Below are 19,534 nucleotides of genomic sequence, written 5' to 3'. Positions count from 1 at the left end.
GGAGGAGTGGCCTGACGAGTTGGTGGACTTGAAGGAGCAGGACTCTGCTGAGGCGGTGGCTGATGACTTGGAGGAGCGGGAGTGTGCTGCCGCGGTGGCGGACTTCGAGGAGGAGTCGGCTGACGCGGTGTTGGTGGCCTTGTTGGAAAGATGATGCAATCCTTTCTCCATAGGATGATACGATGTATGGCCTCTCCCAGTGTGTGCTCGTCGTCACCTCCAGGAATGTCAAGCTCTAGCCCCGAATATTGTGCCACCACTTCATCAACCACGACATGAGCATAGCCAGCTGGAATCAGGTTGCAACGGAAGGTTGCTTCAGGGGGATTTGTATAAGCAACGGCGTCCGCCACTGCTACCCCTTGAGCACTGCGTTAGTTTTCCTTTGAAGAGGAAAGGGTGATGCAGTAAAGTAGCGTAAGTATTTCCCTCAGTTTTTGAGAACCAAGGTATCAATCCAGTAGGAGGCCACACGCAAGTCCCTCGTACCTACACAAAGAAATAAGAACCTTGCAACCAACGCGATAATGGGGTTGTCAATCCCTTCACGGCCACTTGCAAAAGTGAGATCTGATAGAGATGATAAGATAATATTTTTGGTATTTTTATGATAAAGACTAAAAGTAAAGAAAGCAAAATAAACGGTAATAGAAATAACGGTAGATTAATATGATAGAGAATAGACCCGGAGGGCATAGGTTTCACTAGTGGCTTCTCTCAAGAGCATAAGTATTACGGTGGGTGAACAAATTACTGTCGAGCAATTGATAGAATTGAGCATAGTTATGAGAATATCTAGGTATGATCATGTATATAGGCATCACATCCGTGACAAGTAGACCAACTCCTGCCTGCATCTACTACTATTACTCCACACATCGACCGCTATCTAGCATGCATCTAGAGTATTAAGTTCATAAGAACGGAGTAACGCTTTAAGCAAGATGACATGATGTAGAGGGATAAACTCATGCAATATGATATAAACCCCATCTTTTTATCCTCGATGGCAACAATACAATACGTATCGTTTCCCCTACTGTCACTGGGATCGAGCACCGCAAGATTGAACCTAAAGCTAAGCACTTCTCCCATTGCAAGAAAGATCAATCTAGTAGGCCAAACCAAACTGATAATTCGAAGAGACTTGCTAAGATAACCAATCATACATAAAAGATTCAGAGGAGATTCAAATATTGTTCATAGATAATCTTGATCATAAACCCACAATTCATCGGATCTCGACAAACACACCGCAAAAAGAAGATTACATCGAATAGATCTCCAAGAAGATCAAGGAGAACTTTGTATTGAGATCCAAAGAGAGAGAAGAAGCCATCTAGCTAATAACTATGGACCCGAAGGTCTGAGGTAAACTACTCACACATCATCGAAGAGGCTATGGTGTTGATGTAGAAGCCCTCCGTGATCAATGCCCCCTCCGGCGGAGCGCCGGAAAAGGCCCCAAGATGGAATCTCATGGGTACAGAAGGTTGCGGCGGTGGAAATAGGGTTTTGGCTCCGTGTATGATGATTTCAGGGTACATAGGTATATATAGGAGGAAGAAGTAGGTCGGTGGAGCTACGAGGGGCCCACGAGGGTGGAGGGCGCACCAGGGGGGTAGGCGCGCCCCCTGCCTCGTGGCCTCCTCGGTGATTTCTTGACATCCACTCCAAGTCCTCTGGATCACGTTTGTTCCAAAAATAACTCTCCCGAAGGTTTGGACTCCGTTTGATATTCCTTTTCTGCGAAACACTGAAATAGGCAAAAAAACAGCAATTTGGGCTGGGCCTCCGGTTAATAGGTTAGTCCCAAAAATAATATAAAAGTGTATAAATGAGCCCATTGAACATCCAAAACAGATAATATAGTAGCATGGAACAATCAAAAATTATAGATACGTTGGAGACGTATCAAGCATCCCCAAGCTTAATTCCTGCTCGTCCTCGAGTAGGTAAATGATAAAAACAAAATTTTTGATGTGGAATGCTTCTTAGCATAATTTTCAATGTAATTCTTTTTATTGTGGCATGAATATTCAGATCCGAAAGATTCAAGACAAAAGTTTAATATTGACATGAAAATAATAATACTTCAAGCATACTAACAAAGCAATCATGTCTTCTCAAAATAACATGGCCAAAGAAAGTTATCCCTACAAAATCATATAGTATGGCTATGCTCTATCTTCATCACACAAAGTATTTAATCATGCACAACCCCGATGACAAGCCAAGCAATTGTTTCATACTTTTGATGTTCTCAAACTTTTTCAATCTTCACGCAATACATGAGCGTGAGCCATGGACATAGCACTATATGTGGAATAGAATGGTGGTTGTGGAGAAGACAAAAAAAGGAGAAGATAGTCTCACATCAACTAGGCGTATCAACGGGCTATGGAGATGCCCATCAATAGATATCAATATGAGTGAGTAGGAATTGCCATGCAACGGATGCACTAGAGCTATAAGTGTATGAAAGCTCAACAAAAGAAACTAAGTGGGTGTGCATCCAACTCGCTTGCTCACGAAGACCTAGGGCAATTTTGAGGAAGCCCATCATTGGAATATACAAGCCAAGTTCTATAATGTAAAATTCCCACTAGTATATGAAAGTGACAACATAGGAGACTCTCTATCATGAAGATCATGGTGCTACTTTGAAGCACAAGTGTGGTAAAAGGATAGTAACATTATCCCTTCTCTCTTTTTCTCTCATTTTTTATATTTTTTTCATTGTTTGGGCCTTTTTTTCTTTTTTATGGCCTCTTTTTTTTCTTCTTTTCTTTTCGTCCGGAGTCTCATCCCGACTTGTGGGGGAATCATAGCCTCCATCATCCTTTCCTCACATGGGACAATGCTCTAATAATGATGGTCATCACACTTTTATTACTTACAACTCAAGAATTACAACTCAATACTTAGAACAAAATATGACTCTATGTAAATGCCTCCGGCGATGTACCGGGATATGTAATGAATCAAGAGTGACATGTATGAAAATTATGAAACGTGGCTTTGCCACAAATACGATGTCAACTACATGATCATGCAAAGCAATATGACAATGATGAAGTGTGTCATAATAAACCGAACGGTGGTAAGTTACATGGCAATATATCTCGGAATGGCTATGGAAATGCCATAATAGGTAGGTATGGTGGCTGTTTTGAGGAAGGTATATGGTGGGTGTATGATACCGGTGAAAGGTGCGCGGTATTAGAGAGGCTAGCAATGGTGGAAGGGTGAGAGTGCGTATAATCCATGGACTCAACATTAGTCATAAAGAACTGACATACTTATTGCAAAAATCTATTAGTTATCGAAACAAAGTACTACACGCATGCTCCTAGGGGGATAGATTGGTTGGAAAAGACCATCGCTCGTCCCCGACCGCCACTCATAAGGAAGACAATCAATAAATAAATCATGCTCCGACTTCATCACATAACGGTTCACCATACGTGCATGCTACGGGAATCACCAAACTTTAGAACAAGTATTTCTTAAATTCACAACTACTCAACTAGCATGACTCTAATATCACCATCTTCATATCTCAAAACAATTATCAAGTATCAAACTTCTCTTAGTATTCAACACACTTATAAGAAAGTTTATACTAATCTTGGATGCCTATCATATTAGGACTAATTTCTCAATTTAAGCAAATTACCATGTTGTTTAAGACTCTCAAAATAATATAAGTGAAGCATGAGAGATCAATAATTTCTATAAAATAAAACCACCACCGTGCTCTAAAAGATATAAGTGAAGAATTAGAGCAAAAACTATATAGCTCAAAAGATATAAGTGAAGCACATAGAGTATTCTAACAAATTGCGAATGATGTGTGTCTCTCTCAAAAGGTGTGTACAGCGAGGATGATTGTGGTAGACTAAAAAGCAAAGACTCAAATCATACAAGACGCTCCAAGCAAAACACATATCATGTGAAAAAATATAGCCCCAAGTAAAGTTACCGATAGACGAAGACGAAAGAGGGGATGCCTTCTGGGGCATCCCCAAGCTTAGGCTTTTGGTTGCCCTTGAATTTTACTTGGGGTGCCTTGGGCTTCCCCAAGCTTAGGCTCTTGCCAATCCTTGTTCCATGATCCATCAAATCATTACCCAAAACTTGAAAACTTCACAACACAAAACTTAACAGAAAATCTCGTGCGCTCCGTTAGTGAAAGAAAACAAAAGACCACTTCAAGGTACTGTAATGAACTCATTCTTTATTTATATTGGTGTTAAACCTACTGTATTCCAACTTCTATATGGTTTATAAACTTTTTTACTAGCCATAGATTCATCAAAATAAGCAAACAACATACGAAAAACAGAATCTGTCAAAAACAGAACAGTCTGTAGTAATCTGTATCTAACGCAAACTTCTGGAACTCGGAAAAATCTACCAAAATAGGAAGACCTAGATAATTTGTTTATTGATCTAGTGCAATTGGAATCAGTATTGTTCTGGTGATTTTAAACAATTGTTTTCGTGAACAGAAAGTTTCTGGAATTTTCAGCAAGATCAAATAACTATCATCCAAGAAGATCCTATAGGTTTCACTTGGCACAAACACTAAATTAAACATAAAAACACATCTAACCAGAGGCTAGATCAAAGATTTATTACTAAACAGAAATAAAAATCAAGAAAATTAAAATGGGTTGCCTCCCAACAAGCGCTATCGTTTAACACGCCTAGCTAGGCATCGATAATTTCGATGATGCTCACATGAAAGACAAGAATTGAAGCACAAAGAGAGAATCATATAGCATGTGAAAAACATATATAAGTCTAACATACTTCCTATGCATAGGCATCTTATAGGCAAACAAATTATCAAGGCAAGCAAAAACTAGCATATGCAAGGAAGCGGAAAGAAACAATAGCAACCTCAACATAACGAGAGGTAATTTAGTAACATGAAAATATCTACAGTCATATTTTCCTCTCTCATACTAATTACATGTGGGATCATAAGAAAATTCAACAAAATAGCTATCACATAAAATATTTTTAACACGATCCACATGCATGCAAAGTTGACACTCTTCCAAAATAGTGGGATTTACATTAGTTAAAGTCATGACCTCTCCAAACCCACTTTTATCAAAAACTTCATAAGCTTGAAAATTCTCCAAATATATGGGATCTAAAGTTGACACTCTTCCAAAACCACTTTCAATATTATTGCAAACACTATTATCAATCTCATATTCATCATGGGGCTTAAATAAATTTTCAAGATCAAAAGAAGAATCACCCCAATCATGATCATTGCAACAAGTAGTAGACATAGCAAAACTAGCATCCCCAAGCTTAGGGTTTTGCATATTATTAGCACAATTGACATCAAGAGAATTTATTATAACATCATTGCGATCATGCTTTTCATCGAAGGAACTATCAAGTATGGGTGCAATAGCAACGATCTCATGTTTAACGTATGGAACTATAGCAAATTCATCTTTATAAATATTGGCAGCATGGCCACAAGAATAGCAAGCATCATGTTCATCAAGTTATATTTCAATCAAATCATCGGAATCATAATTATCTATAGATTCATGCATATCATTATTTTCTTGCTCCATAGACTCCTGCAAAATATTAGCCTCTTCTTGGACAGCGGAGGAGTCCTCAATATATGGTTTAACATAGGCATTGGAAGCATAATTATCATAACAATATTTAAGTATGGCAAAATTTTCAGATTTTTAAAGAGTAGCATCTTACGTTTCAATCAAAGAAGAAATTTCATAAGCACCCTTAAAAGCAACAAATTCTTCAATTTGTTGAACATCATAGTAATTATAAACACCCTTAGCATACGAAGATACGATTCCATTATCAATAAACTCACATTGGTAGGGAAGGTCTTTCTTAATGTTTTCAGAGCAACAAGTAAAATCATAAATTTCACAAAGATTCCAAGCATAACACACCAATCTGTTTATTTGATCCCATAAGAGTCTCCCCTTTTCAGACAAACGGTGACGCACAAAATGAGCATGCTCATCTAAAGATTTCCCATCAAGTAGGCTAGTTGGGGTTTCAGCACGAGCGCATAAGGATCGAAGATGATCCAAGTAGAACACTTTAAGTGGATCCATATCAATAGATTTTTAGCAAGCAAAGATGCAAGCAAATAGAAGGCACATGGTAACACAAGCAAACAATAGATCTGGCGAGAAAAAGGCAAACGAAAAAGAAAGCGAATAAAACGGCAAGGGTGAAGTGGGGGACAGGAAAACGAGAGGCAAATGGCAAATAATGTAATGCGAGGGATAAGAGTTTGTGATGGGTACTTGGTATGTCTTGACTTGTGCGTAGACTCCCTGGCAACGGCATCAGAAATCCTTCTTGCTACCTCTTGAGCACTGCGTTGGTTTTCCCTTGAAGAGGAAAGGGTGATGCAGTAAAGTAGCGTAAGTATTTCCCTCAGTTTTAGAGAACTAAGGTATCAATCCAGTAGGAGGCCACACGCAAGTCCCTCGTACCTACACAAACAAATAAGAACCTTGCAACCAACACGATAAAGGGGTTGTCAATCCCTTCACGGCCACTTGCAAAAGTGAGATCTGATAGAGATGATAAGATAATTAATATTTTTGGTATTTTTATGATAAAGACTAAAAGTAAAGAAAGCAAAATAAACGGTAATAGAAATAACGGTAGATTAATATGATAGAGAATAGACCCGGGGGCCATAGGTTTCACTAGTGTCTTCTCTCAAGAGCATAAGTATTACGGTGGGTGAACAAATTACTGTCGAGCAATTGATAGAATTGAGCATAGTTATGAGAATATCTAGGTATGATCATGTATATAGGCATCACGTCCCTGACAAGTAGACCGACTCCTGCCTGCATCTACTACTATTACTCCACACATCGACCGCTATCTAGCATGCATCTAGAGTATTAAGTTCATAAGAACGGAGTAACGCTTTAAGCAAGATGACATGATTAGACAAGCTCATGCTGCCCATCTTTCTGTTTTCCCTGTGAAGAGACCTGTGCTGATGTAGACAGAAAACCAAATGCAGTGAGTAGCAGTTTTCATACAATTGCCGACTCAATCAGTAGTAGTGATGTAGTGAGGGAGAGATTGCTATTTTAAGTGCCTGAAAATGTGAACTCTCTGTCAGGTGGAGATTGTTATGATGTAGACAGAAAACCGAATTCAGCCTCTAGATTAATTGTGCTGATGTAGACATATTCCCTGTTGGAAATATGCCCTAGAGGCAATAATAAATGGTTATTATTATATTTCTTTGTTCATGGTAATTGTCTATTGTTCATGCTATAATTGTATTGTCCGGAAATCATAATACATGTGTGAATACATAGACCACAACGTGTCCCTAGTAAGCCTCTAGTTGACTAGCTCGTTGATCAACAGATAGTCATGGTTTCCTGACTATGGACATTGGATGTCATTGATAACGGGATCACATCATTAGGAGAATGATGTGATGGACAAGACCCAATCCTAAGCATAGCATAAAAGATCGTGTAGTTTCGTTTGCTAGAGCTTTTCCAATGTCAAGTATCTTTTCCTTAGACCATGAGATCGTGCAACTCCCGGATACCGTAGGAGTGCTTTGGGTGTGCCAAACGTCACAACGTAACTGGGTGACTATAAAGGTGCACTACGGGTATCTCCGAAAGTGTCTGTTGGGTTGGCACGGATCGAGACTGGGATTTGTCACTCCGTGTGACGGAGAGGTATCTCTGGGCCCACTCGGTAATGCATCATCATAATGAGCTCAATGTGACTAAGGCGTTAGTCACGGAATCATGCATTGCGGTACGAGTAAAGAGACTTGCCGGTAACGAGATTGAACAAGGTATTGGGATACCGACGATCGAATCTCGGGCAAGTAACATACCGATTGACAAAGGGAATTGCATACGGGATTGATTGAATCCTCGACACCGTGGTTCATCCGATGAGATCATCGTGGAACATGTGGGAGCCAACATGGGTATCCAGATCCCGCTGTTGGTTATTGACCGGAGAGGCGTCTCGGTCATGTCTGCATGTCTCCCGAACCCGTAGGGTCTACACACTTAAGGTCCGGTGATACTAGGGTTGTAGAGATATATGTATGCGGAAACCCGAAAGTTGTTCGGAGTCCCGGATGAGATCCCGGACGTCACGAGAGGTTCCGGAATGGTCCGGAGGTGAAGAATTATATATAGGAAGTCCAGTTTCGGCCACCGGGAAAGTTTCGGGGGTTACCGGTATTGTACCGGGACCACCGGAAGGGTCCCGGGGGTCCACCGGGTGGGGCCACCTATCCCGGAGGGCCCCGTGGGCTGAAAGTGGAAGGGAACCAGCCCTTAGTGGGCTGGGGCGCCCCCCTTGGGCCTCCCCCCATGCGCCTAGGGTTGGGAACCCTAGGGGGGAGTTCCCCCTTGCCTTGAGGGGCAAGGCACCCCTTCCCCCCCTTGTGGCCGCCGCCCCCCCTTGAGATCCCATCTCTTGGGGCCGGCGCCCCCCCCAGGGGGCCTATATAAAGGGGGGAGGGAGGGCAGCAAGAACACAACAGCCTTGGGCGCCTCCCTCCTCCCCTGCAACACCTCTCTCTCTCTCTCTCTCTCGCAGAAGCTCGGCGAAGCCCTGCAGGAGACCCGCTACATCCACCACCACGCCGTCGTGCTGCTGGATCTCCATCAACCTCTCCTTCCCCCTTGCTGGATCAAGAAGGAGGAGACGTCGCTGCACCGTACGTGTGTTGAACGCGGAGGTGCCGTCTGTTCGGCACTCGGTCATCGGTGATTTGGATCACGGCGAGTACGACTCCGTCATCCACGTTCATTGGAACGCTTCCGCTCGCGATCTACAAGGGTATGTAGATGCACTCCCTTCCCCTCGTTGCTAGTATACTCCATAGATGCATCTTGGTGAATGTAGGAAAATTTTAAAATTATGCTACGATTCCCAACAGTGGCATCATGAGCCAGGCCTATGCGTAGTTACTATGCACGAGTAGAACACAAAGCAGTTGTGGGCGTTGAGTTTGCCAATTCTTCTTGCCGCTACTAGTCGTTTCTTGTTTTGGCGGCATTGTAGGATGAAGCGGCCCGGACCGACCTTACACGTACGCTTACGTGAGACAGGTTCCACCGACTGACATGCACTAGTTGCATAAGGTGGCTAGCGGGTGTCTGTCTCTCCTTCTTTAGTCGGAACGGATTCAATGAAAAGGGTCCTTATGAAGGGTAAATAGAAATTGGCAAATCACGTTGTGGTCATACGTAGGTAAGAAAACGTTCTTGCTAGAAACCTACAAACCACGTAAAAACTTGCAACAACAATTAGAGGACGTCTAACTTGTTTTTGCAGCAAGTGCTATGTGATGTGATATGGCCAGAAGATGTGATGAATGATATATGTGATGTATGAGATTGATCATATTCTTGTAATAGGAATCACGACTTGCATGTCGATGAGTATGACAACCGGCAGGAGCCATAGGAGTTGTCTTTATTATTTTGCATGACCTGCGTGTCATTGAATAACGCCATGTAATTTACTTTACTTTGTTGCTAAACGCGTTAGCCATACAAGTAGAAGTAATCGTTGGCGTGACGACTTCATGAAGACACAATGATGGAGATCATGATGATGGAGATCATGGTGTCATGCCGGTGACGAAGATGATCACGGTGCCCCGAAGATGGAGATCAAAGGAGCATGATGATATTGGCCATATCATGTCACTATTTGATTGCATGTGATGTTTATCATGTTTTTGCATCTTATTTGCTTAGAACGACGGTAGTAAGTAAGATGATCCCTTATAATAATTTCAAGAAAGTGTTCACCCTAACTGTGCACCGTTGCGAAGGTTCGTTGTTTCGAAGCACCACGTGATGATCGGGTGTGATAGATTCTAACGTTCGAATACAACGGGTGTTGACGAGCCTAGCATGTACAGACATGGCCTCGGAACACACGCAATACACTTAGGTTGACTTGACGAGCCTAGCATGTACAGACATGGCCTCGGAACACGGAGGACCGAAAGGTCGAGCATGAGTCGTATAGAAGATACGATCAACATGGAGATGTTCACCGATCTTGACTAGTCCGTCTCACGTGATGATCGGACACGGCCTAGTTGAATTCGGATCATGTTTCACTTAGATGACTAGAGGGATGTCTATCTGAGTGGGAGTTCATTAAATAATTTGATTATATGAACTTAATTATCATGAACTTAGTCTAAAATCTTTACACTATGTATTGTAGATCAAATGGCCAACGTTGTCCTCAATTTCAACGCGTTCCTAGAGAAAACCAAGCTGAAAGATGATGGCAGCAACTATACGGACTGGGTCCAGAACCTGAGGATCATCCTCATAGCAGCCAAGAAAGATTATGTCTTAGAAGCACCGCTAGGTGAAGCACCAATCCTTGAGAACCAAGGCGTTATGAACGCTTGGCAGCAGCGTGCTGATGATTACTCCCTCGTTCAGTGCGGCATGCTTTACAGCTTAGAACCGGGTCTCCAAAAGCGTTTTAAGAAACATGGAGCATATGAGATGTTCGAGGAGCTGAAACTGGTTTTTCAAGCTCATGCCCGGGTCGAGAGATATGATGTCTCCGACAAGTTCTTCAGCTGTAAAATGGAGGAGAACAGTTCTGTTAGTGAGCACATACTCAGAATGTCTGGGTTGCACAACCGCTTGTCTCAGCTGGGAGTTAATCTCCCGGATGACGCGGTCGTTGACAGAATCCTCCAGTCGCTTCCACCAAGCTACAAGAGCTTTGTGATGAACTTCAATATGCAGGGGATAGAAAATACCATTCCTGAGGTATATTCAATGCTGAAATCAGCTGAGGTAGAGATCAAAAAAGAACATCAAGTGTTGATGGTGAATAAAACCACTAAGTTCAAGAAGGGCAAGGGTAAGAAGAACTTCAAGAAGGACGGCAAGGGAGTTGCCGCGCCCGGTAAACCAGTTACCGGGAAGAAGTCAAAGAATGGACCCAAGCCCGAGACTGAGTGCTTTTATTGCAAGGGAAGTGGTCACTGGAAGCGGAACTGCCCCAATTACTTAGCGGACAAGAAGAAGGCCGGCAACACCAAAGGTATATGTGATATACATGTAATCGATGTGTACCTTACCAGTACTCGTAGTAGCTCCTGGGTATTTGATACCGGTGCGGTTGCTCATATTTGTAACTCAAAACAGGAACTACGGAATAAACGGAGACTGGCAAAGGACGAGGTGACGATGCGCGTCGGGAATGGTTCCAAGGTCGATGTGATCGCCGTTGGCACGCTACCTCTGCATCTACCCACGGGATTAGTTTTAAACCTCAATAATTGTTATTTAGTGCCAGCTTTGAGCATGAACATTGTATCTGGATCTCGTTTAATTCGAGATGGCTACTCATTTAAATCTGAGAATAATGGTTGTTCTATTTATTTGAGAGATATGTTTTATGGTCATGCCCCGCTGGTCAATGGTTTATTTTTGATGAATCTCGAACGTGATGTTACACATGTTCATAGTGTGAATACCAAAAGATGTAAAGTTGATAACGATAGTCCCACATACTTGTGGCACTGCCGCCTTGGTCACATTGGTGTCAAGCGCATGAAGAAGCTCCATGCAGATGGACTTTTGGAGTCTCTTGATTACGAATCATTTGACACGTGCGAACCATGCCTCATGGGTAAGATGACCAAGACTCCGTTCTCCGGAACAATGGAGCGAGCAACCAACTTATTGGAAATCATACATACCGATGTGTGCGGACCAATGAGTGTTGAGGCTCGCGGAGGATATCGTTATGTTCTCACTCTCACTGATGATTTAAGTAGATATGGGTATGTCTACCTAATGAAACACAAGTCTGAAACCCTTGAAAAGTTCAAGGAATTTCAGAGTGAAGTCGAGAATCAACGTGACAGGAAAATAAAATTCTTACGATCAGATCGTGGTGGAGAATATTTAAGTCACGAATTTGGTACACACTTAAGGAAATGTGGAATAGTTTCACAACTCACGCCGCCTGGAACACCTCAGAGAAATGGTGTGTCCGAACGTCGTAATCGCACTCTATTGGATATGGTGCGATCTATGATGTCTCTTACCGATTTACCGCTCTCATTTTGGGGCTATGCTTTAGAGACTGCCGCATTCAGTTTAAATAGGGCTCTATCGAAATCCGTTGAGACGACACCGTATGAATTATCGTTTGGGAAGAAACCTAAGCTGTCGTTTCTAAAAGTTTGGGGATGCGTGTTCCTGTGGTGCCTACACCGACTGGGGAGGAAGTTAATGATGATGATCATGAAACTTCAGATCAAGTTACTGAACTTCGTAGGTCCACAAGGACACGTTCCGCACCAGAGTGGTACGGCAACCCTGTCCTGGAAATCATGTTGTTAGACAACGGTGAACCTTCGAACTATGAAGAAGCGATGGCGGGCCCGGATTCCGACAAATGGCTAGAAGCCATGAAATCCAAGATAGAATCCATGTATGAAAACAAAGTATGGACTTTGACTGACTTGCCCGATGAGCGGCGAGCCATAGAAAACAAATGGATCTTTAAGAAGAAGACGGACGCGGATGGTAATGTGACCATCTACAAAGCTCGACTTGTCGCTAAGGGTTATCGACAAGTTCAAGGGGTTGACTACGATGAGACTTTCTCACCCGTAGCGAAGCTGAAGTCCGTCCGAATCATGTTAGCAATTGCCGCATACTATGATTATGAGAAATGGCAGATGGACGTCAAAACGGCATTCCTTAACGGCTTCCTTAAGGAAGAGTTGTATATGATGCAGCCGGAAGGTTTTGTCGATCCTAAGAATGCTAACAAAGTATGCAAGCTCCAACGCTCAATCTATGGGCTGGTGCAAGCATCTCGGAGTTGGAACATTCGCTTTGATGAGATGATCAAAGCGTTTGGGTTCACACAGACTTATGGAGAAGCCTGTGTTTACAAGAAAGTGAGTGGGAGCTCTGTAGCATTTCTCATATTATATGTGGATGACGTACTGTTGATGGGAAATGATATAGAATTCTTGGAAAGTATAAAGGCCTATTTGAATAAGTGTTTTTCAATGAAGGACCTTGGAGAAGCTGCTTATATATTAGGCATCAAGATCTATAGAGATAGATCAAGACGCCTCATTGGTCTTTCACAGAGTACATACCTTGACAAGATATTGAAGAAGTTCAATATGGATCAGTCCAAGAAGGGGTTCTTGCCTGTATTGCAAGGTGTGCAATTGAGCACGGCTCAATGCCCGACCACGGCAGAAGATATAGAAGAGATGAGTGTCATCCCCTATGCCTCGGCCATAGGGTATATTATGTATGCCATGTTGTGTACCAGACCTGATGTAAACCTTGCCGTAAGTTTGGTAGGAAGGTACCAAAGTAATCCCGGCAAGGAACACTGGACAGCGGTCAAGAATATCCTGAAGAGGACTAAGGATACGTTTCTCGTTTATGGAGGTGACGAAGAGCTCGTCGTAAAGGGTTACGTCGACGCTAGCTTCGACACAGATCTGGATGACTCGAAGTCACAAACCGGATACGTGTATATTTTGAATGGAGGAGCAGTTAGCTGGTGCAGTTGCAAGCAAAGCGTCGTGGCGGGATCTACATGTGAAGCGGAGTACATGGCAGCCTCGGAGGCAGCACAGGAAGCAGTCTGGATGAAGGAGTTCATTACCGACCTAGGGGTGATTCCCAATGCGTCGGGCCCAATGACTCTCTTCTGTGACAACACTGGAGCTATTGCCCTTGCGAAGGAGCCCAGGTTTCACAGGAAGACCAGGCATATCAAGCGTCGCTTCAACTCCATTCGTGAAAGTGTTCAAAATGGAGACATAGATATTTGTAAAGTACACACGGACCTGAATGTAGCAGATCCTTTGACTAAACCTCTCCCTAGGGCAAAACATGATCAACACCAGGACGCAATGGGTGTTCGATTCATCACAATGTAACTAGATTATTGACTCTAGTGCAAGTGGGAGACTGTTGGAAATATGCCCTAGAGGCAATAATAAATGGTTATTATTATATTTCTTTGTTCATGGTAATTGTCTATTGTTCATGCTATAATTGTATTGTCCGGAAATCGTAATACATGTGTGAATACATAGACCACAATGTGTCCCTAGTAAGCCTCTAGTTGACTAGCTCGTTGATCAACAGATAGTCATGGTTTCCTGACTATGGACATTGGATGTCATTGATAACGGGATCACATCATTAGGAGAATGATGTGATGGACAAGACCCAATCCTAAGCATAGCATAAAAGATCGTGTAGTTTCGTTTGCTAGAGCTTTTCCAATGTCAAGTATCTTTTCCTTAGACCATGAGATCGTGCAACTCCCGGATACCGTAGGAGTGCTTTGGGTGTGCCAAACGTCACAACGTAACTGGGTGACTATAAAGGTGCACTACGGGTATCTCCGAAAGTGTCTGTTGGGTTGGCACGGATCGAGACTGGGATTTGTCACTCCGTGTGACGGAGAGGTATCTCTGGGCCCACTCGGTAATGCATCATCATAATGAGCTCAATGTGACTAAGGCGTTAGTCACGGAATCATGCATTGCGGTACGAGTAAAGAGACTTGCCGGTAACGAGATTGAACAAGGTATTGGGATACCGACGATCGAATCTCGGGCAAGTAACATACCGATTGACAAAGGGAATTGCATACGGGATTGATTGAATCCTCGACACCGTGGTTCATCCGATGAGATCATCGTGGAACGTGTGGGAGCCAACATGGGTATCCAGATCCCGCTGTTGGTTATTGACCGGAGAGGCGTCTCGGTCATGTCTGCATGTCTCCCGAACCCGTAGGGTCTACACACTTAAGGTCCGGTGACGCTAGGGTTGTAGAGATATATGTATGCGGAAACCCGAAAGTTGTTCGGAGTCCCGGATGAGATCCCGGACGTCACGAGAGGTTCCGGAATGGTCCGGAGGTGAAGAATTATATATAGGAAGTCCAGTTTCGGCCACCGGGAAAGTTTCGGGGGTTACCGGTATTGTACCGGGACCACCGGAAGGGTCCCGGGGGTCCACCGGGTGGGGCCACCTATCCCGGAGGGCCCCGTGGGCTGAAAGTGGAAGGGAACCAGCCCTTAGTGGGCTGGGGCGCCCCCCTTGGGCCTCCCCCCATGCGCCTAGGGTTGGGAACCCTAGGGGGGAGTTCCCCCTTGCCTTGAGGGGCAAGGCACCCCTTCCCCCCCTTGTGGCCGCCGCCCCCCCTTGAGATCCCATCTCTTGGGGCCGGCGCCCCCCCCCCCCAGGGGGCCTATATAAAGGTGGGAGGGAGGGCAGCAAGAACACAACAGCCTTGGGCGCCTCCCTCCTCCCCTGCAACACCTCTCTCTCTCTCTCGCAGAAGCTCGGCGAAGCCCTGCAGCAGACCCGCTACATCCACCACCACGCCGTCGTGCTGCTGGATCTCCATCAACCTCTCCTTCCCCCTTGCTGGATCAAGAAGGAGGAGACGTCGCTGCACCGTACGTGTGTTGAACGCGGAGGTGCCGTCCGTTCGGCACTCGGTCATCGGTGATTTGGATCACGGCGAGTACGACTCCGTTATCCACGATCATTGGAACGCTTCCGCTCGCGATCTACAAGGGTATGTAGATGCACTCCCTTCCCCTCGTTGCTAGTATACTCTATAGATGCATTTTGGTGAACGTAGGAAAATTTTAAAATTTTGCTACGATTCCCAACATTCCCTCCCTCCCATAATATAAGAGCATTTTCATACAATGCTCTTTAGTAGTAGTGAGGGAGAGATTTCTATTTTAAGTGCCTGGAAATGTGAACTGTCTGCCTGGAAAGACATCCCCTATGAACTGAATTTGCACAATTCTCTTTTTCTTCAACAAAATTTGCATATGTTAAGTAGCAATGCCACTGTGATAATTTATTTCTTTTTTGAGATATGGTGAAGGCTTTGGTGAGTTGGCTAATGTTTGAATTTGAATTCTTTGATGAGTTAACCATACAGATAATGTATACATACCCGGGCGTGTGTGCTTCAGTGTGTTGGGTGTGTGATTATTGTCGTCGTTAGAAAACTGTGTGTTCTACGGGACATGTTGTGTTGCTCCTCTCGACATGCTCGGGAATGGGGTGAATGAATCTCGCACAGTGGAATCTTCTCTTTTGATTGGTCTGGTAGATACGAGAAAGTACTATTTCTTTACTGAAATGTGACTACAAATGAATATATTTAGTGTTAGGTAGTTTGGTTACATATTTTCTTAGCATATCTCTCATTTCTAGCATATGTCATTGGTTATTGTTTAATCCAAACTGTATGTAGCTTTTTTTGTGACAATCTAATTTCTCAAATCTTGGTATGTACTCCCTCCATTCCAAAGTTGAGTCATCTATTTTGGAACGGAGGGAGTAGATGTTTAGCACTATATATTTAACACATGATCAAATTGGACTTTGATTCACCGTTAATATTGCTTTCATCACGAATTGCACTTTTTATGAAAATAGTACTGTATTACATATCATTAGAAGTAGTGGTCAAAGTATTGTTTTTGATGCTGTGTAGGGCAAAACTGACATCTGTTTTGAACCGAAGGAAGTAGTTGTCAAAGTATTGTTTTGATCGTGTACTAGATGCTTCTACTTGTATGAATTGTATTCAACTCGATTTGGCAGCAACTTGCTATCTTGTGTATTTCTAAAAGGTATTGCCGGTGAGCTAGAAACCAGATTTTTCTGCTTTCCTACTCCATGAACGCATTATATGCCCATTGATCGTTTAGCCTCTCTTGGCACCAGATTTTGCCAAAAACTGCCAAGTTGAAGGTGTGCCTCAAATTACCTATTGTTCTCTGTTTCTGATGTTAGTGTTGTCTAATAATTCGGTGGTGATTTCACGTCAGAGCTTTTGGCACAAATTTTAAGATTGTTTAGCTAATCTTTACTGTTTGAGTGATACAAATCTACAGATATAACTTTACCAGCTTTCCATGAATGCCTTTTACAGATTGGTTTGACTGATTCCATGATTTCCATGAATTACGTTCTGGTGGTCAATATGCAGAAGTGGCTTGTTCGCTTGCTTCTGTTAGTTAGTACTCTGTACTTTCCAATTGATCCTGCTTCCTTCATTAGGTACGAGTTCGTCTTTTCACTGTTTTTTTATTCTGCGTCAGGTTTCTATTTAGGCCCCATTTTCTGCGTTTGTTCTTGGTGATTGTTTATCTTGTTCACACTGATGAATTTTGAATTATTTTGCTTTTGTTAACATTCAGGCAAGGCTTGAATGAGTTTGTTGATGTTTGTATTTTTTAACGTGTTAACCTTATATGTCGCTTATTCCTCTTAAAAAGAAGATAATTAGTTTGCTCTTGCCATCTGGACAGAGGAAAGTAATAGATGAATCAAAATAAGCAGGGTTTCCACATGCATCGATAATCTTAAGATTGGCAATTTTTCACACAAGTGATGCACCAAAGCGAAACACATTTTATTAACTGATGCAGCAACCACAGCTGTTCGACATCATATGTTTATGATCCCATGACCTACCTGCTCGCAGCCCTTCAAGGTTAGTTGGCGCCACTCGCCACCCACATATCGTGGCAGACATTCCTGCAAACCTCAACATCTGCAAAATAGTCCAAGATCATCAGAACAGACGGTTCCTTTTCCCTTAGTGAAAAGAACACATTCTATCAATATATCCCCCACAAAAGAAAATATTCTACCACTGTACATGATAATTCATAAACAGTGCAAACGCATCCATACAGTTTGTGTGATGAAAACACATATTCTATCGAATATTCTATCGATGCAAGACAGGTGGTTAGTGTCTTACCGACTGACAGCGCTGGCTGGTCACAGATGGAGTCCATGCCACAGGCGATCAAGCAGGAGGCAAGGCGATCAATGGCGTCGGGGCAGCGACCAGCACACTTGACCTTGCAGGGCAACGGCTGGATCCTTTCCTTGCACGCAGGGTAGCACCGCCGGTAGCACTTGCAGTTGACTCCGGAGGGCTGCTGATGGGATGGCTTTGGCAGCGTGAGGAGAAGGAGCATGCACAGGGCGGCAATGGCGGCCACTCTATTCTTCCCCTCCATCCCCTTGGCCTCACACTCACAGTCGTACTGTAGAAGAGAAGAGAAGAGAAGAGAACTCCCGTGGTGAGTGGTGGCTCTGTCATTCAGCCAGAGTGTGGGCTCTTATATATTGGAGTTCCGAGGGCAATATCGACATTTCACCCAGATAATTCGTAATGGAGCCGAGATTAGTATTTCACTATTTTCCAGCAAATCGAATAACCATAATTTTAAGTTGGAGTGTCCTGTACGTAGCCAATTTTGCCATAGTATTCGTTTCTCTGAACGGGATGGGACTTTGCATACTGCCACTTAATTACTAGCCCCTAGTGATAGTGGTGCACCTGATAATAACCATGGATCTTAAACTGGTTAAACAAGCACATGGTGCTCACCTTATGAGCTGTGAAGCTGCCTGTGTTGATATAGAAAGAAAACTGAATGCAATTCTATACGATGCTGTTTATATAAGGGATAGCGTACCGTGCTGGTGCATAGTTCCTGTTTATATGATTCTATACAGCTGCATGCAGGGAGATCAATCAGAGTTCATTGGCAGCTTACAAGATTCTGAATGTAATTACAATAGAATAGTCCTCGCTAGGAAAAAACCCAAGCAAGCCCTTTTGAAGCCACCTGTGCTGTTGTAGAAAGAAAACCGAACGCGGTACCACTGGAAATTATTGTACATATGTTTAATCACTTGCTGTTTAGTAGTAGTAAGGGGCAGATTGCTATAAAGTGAATTTGCATAATTCTCTTTTCCTTAACAAAATTTGCATCTATTCAGTAGCTTGCTGCGATACAGTACAGGGACAGTTGGCCATCTTCTTCGTTCAGATATCATCCAGACGATTAGTTAACATACAGATTATGTATAAGCGGGCGTGTGTGCTTCAGTGTGGGTTGTGTGAGTATCGTTGTCGTAAAAATCTATGTAAGATACAGGTACATGTTGTGTTGCTCCAGTCGATATGGTCGGTAATGTGGTGAATGAATCTCACACGGTGGAATCTTCTCTTTTGATTTGTCTAGTGGATATATGAAATTGCCTGTAAGATGTTTTTTTTTTACTGAAACTTGACATAACTATATATCTAGTAATTGTGGTGAATGAATCTCACACGGTGAAATTAACTGGAGGTTGTATTTTTCTATACTGAAATGTTTTTTTTTGACGCGTCAACGGCGGGCTTACGCCTGCCTGAACCTTTATTACCAAAATGACCAGTCAAAATTACATAGAGAACCAGAGATACAGGCGGTTGGGGAGGGAAGCGGGGGAAGGTTACAGTGAGAGCTTAAGCTATAATCTCGCAGCTAGGTGAAACAACATGGAGCCCCACTCTCGAAAGCAGAATCTGGTTGGCAGAGTTGGAGCAGCGATGAGACCAGAGGCGAAGGTCT

General features: G+C 43.2%; 1 long non-coding RNA gene across 1 annotated transcript; it reads right to left on the bottom strand.

The window, feature by feature from the left end:
- Positions 1-17,432: 17,432 nt before the first annotated feature.
- Positions 17,433-18,195, bottom strand: LOC120970322 (uncharacterized). Its single transcript, XR_012186778.1, has 2 exons — positions 17,884-18,195; positions 17,433-17,670 (listed from the first exon to the last, which is right to left on the bottom strand). It is a non-coding gene; the product is annotated as an uncharacterized lncRNA (long non-coding RNA).
- Between the last annotated feature and the right edge of the window lie 1,339 nt (positions 18,196-19,534).

Source organism: Aegilops tauschii, chromosome 6 (assembly GCF_002575655.3).
Source record: "Aegilops tauschii subsp. strangulata cultivar AL8/78 chromosome 6, Aet v6.0, whole genome shotgun sequence".
Taxonomy (NCBI): domain Eukaryota; kingdom Viridiplantae; phylum Streptophyta; class Magnoliopsida; order Poales; family Poaceae; genus Aegilops; species Aegilops tauschii.
The sequence above is the reverse complement of the archived record's forward strand: the minus strand, read 5'-3'. Positions and strand labels throughout refer to the sequence as shown.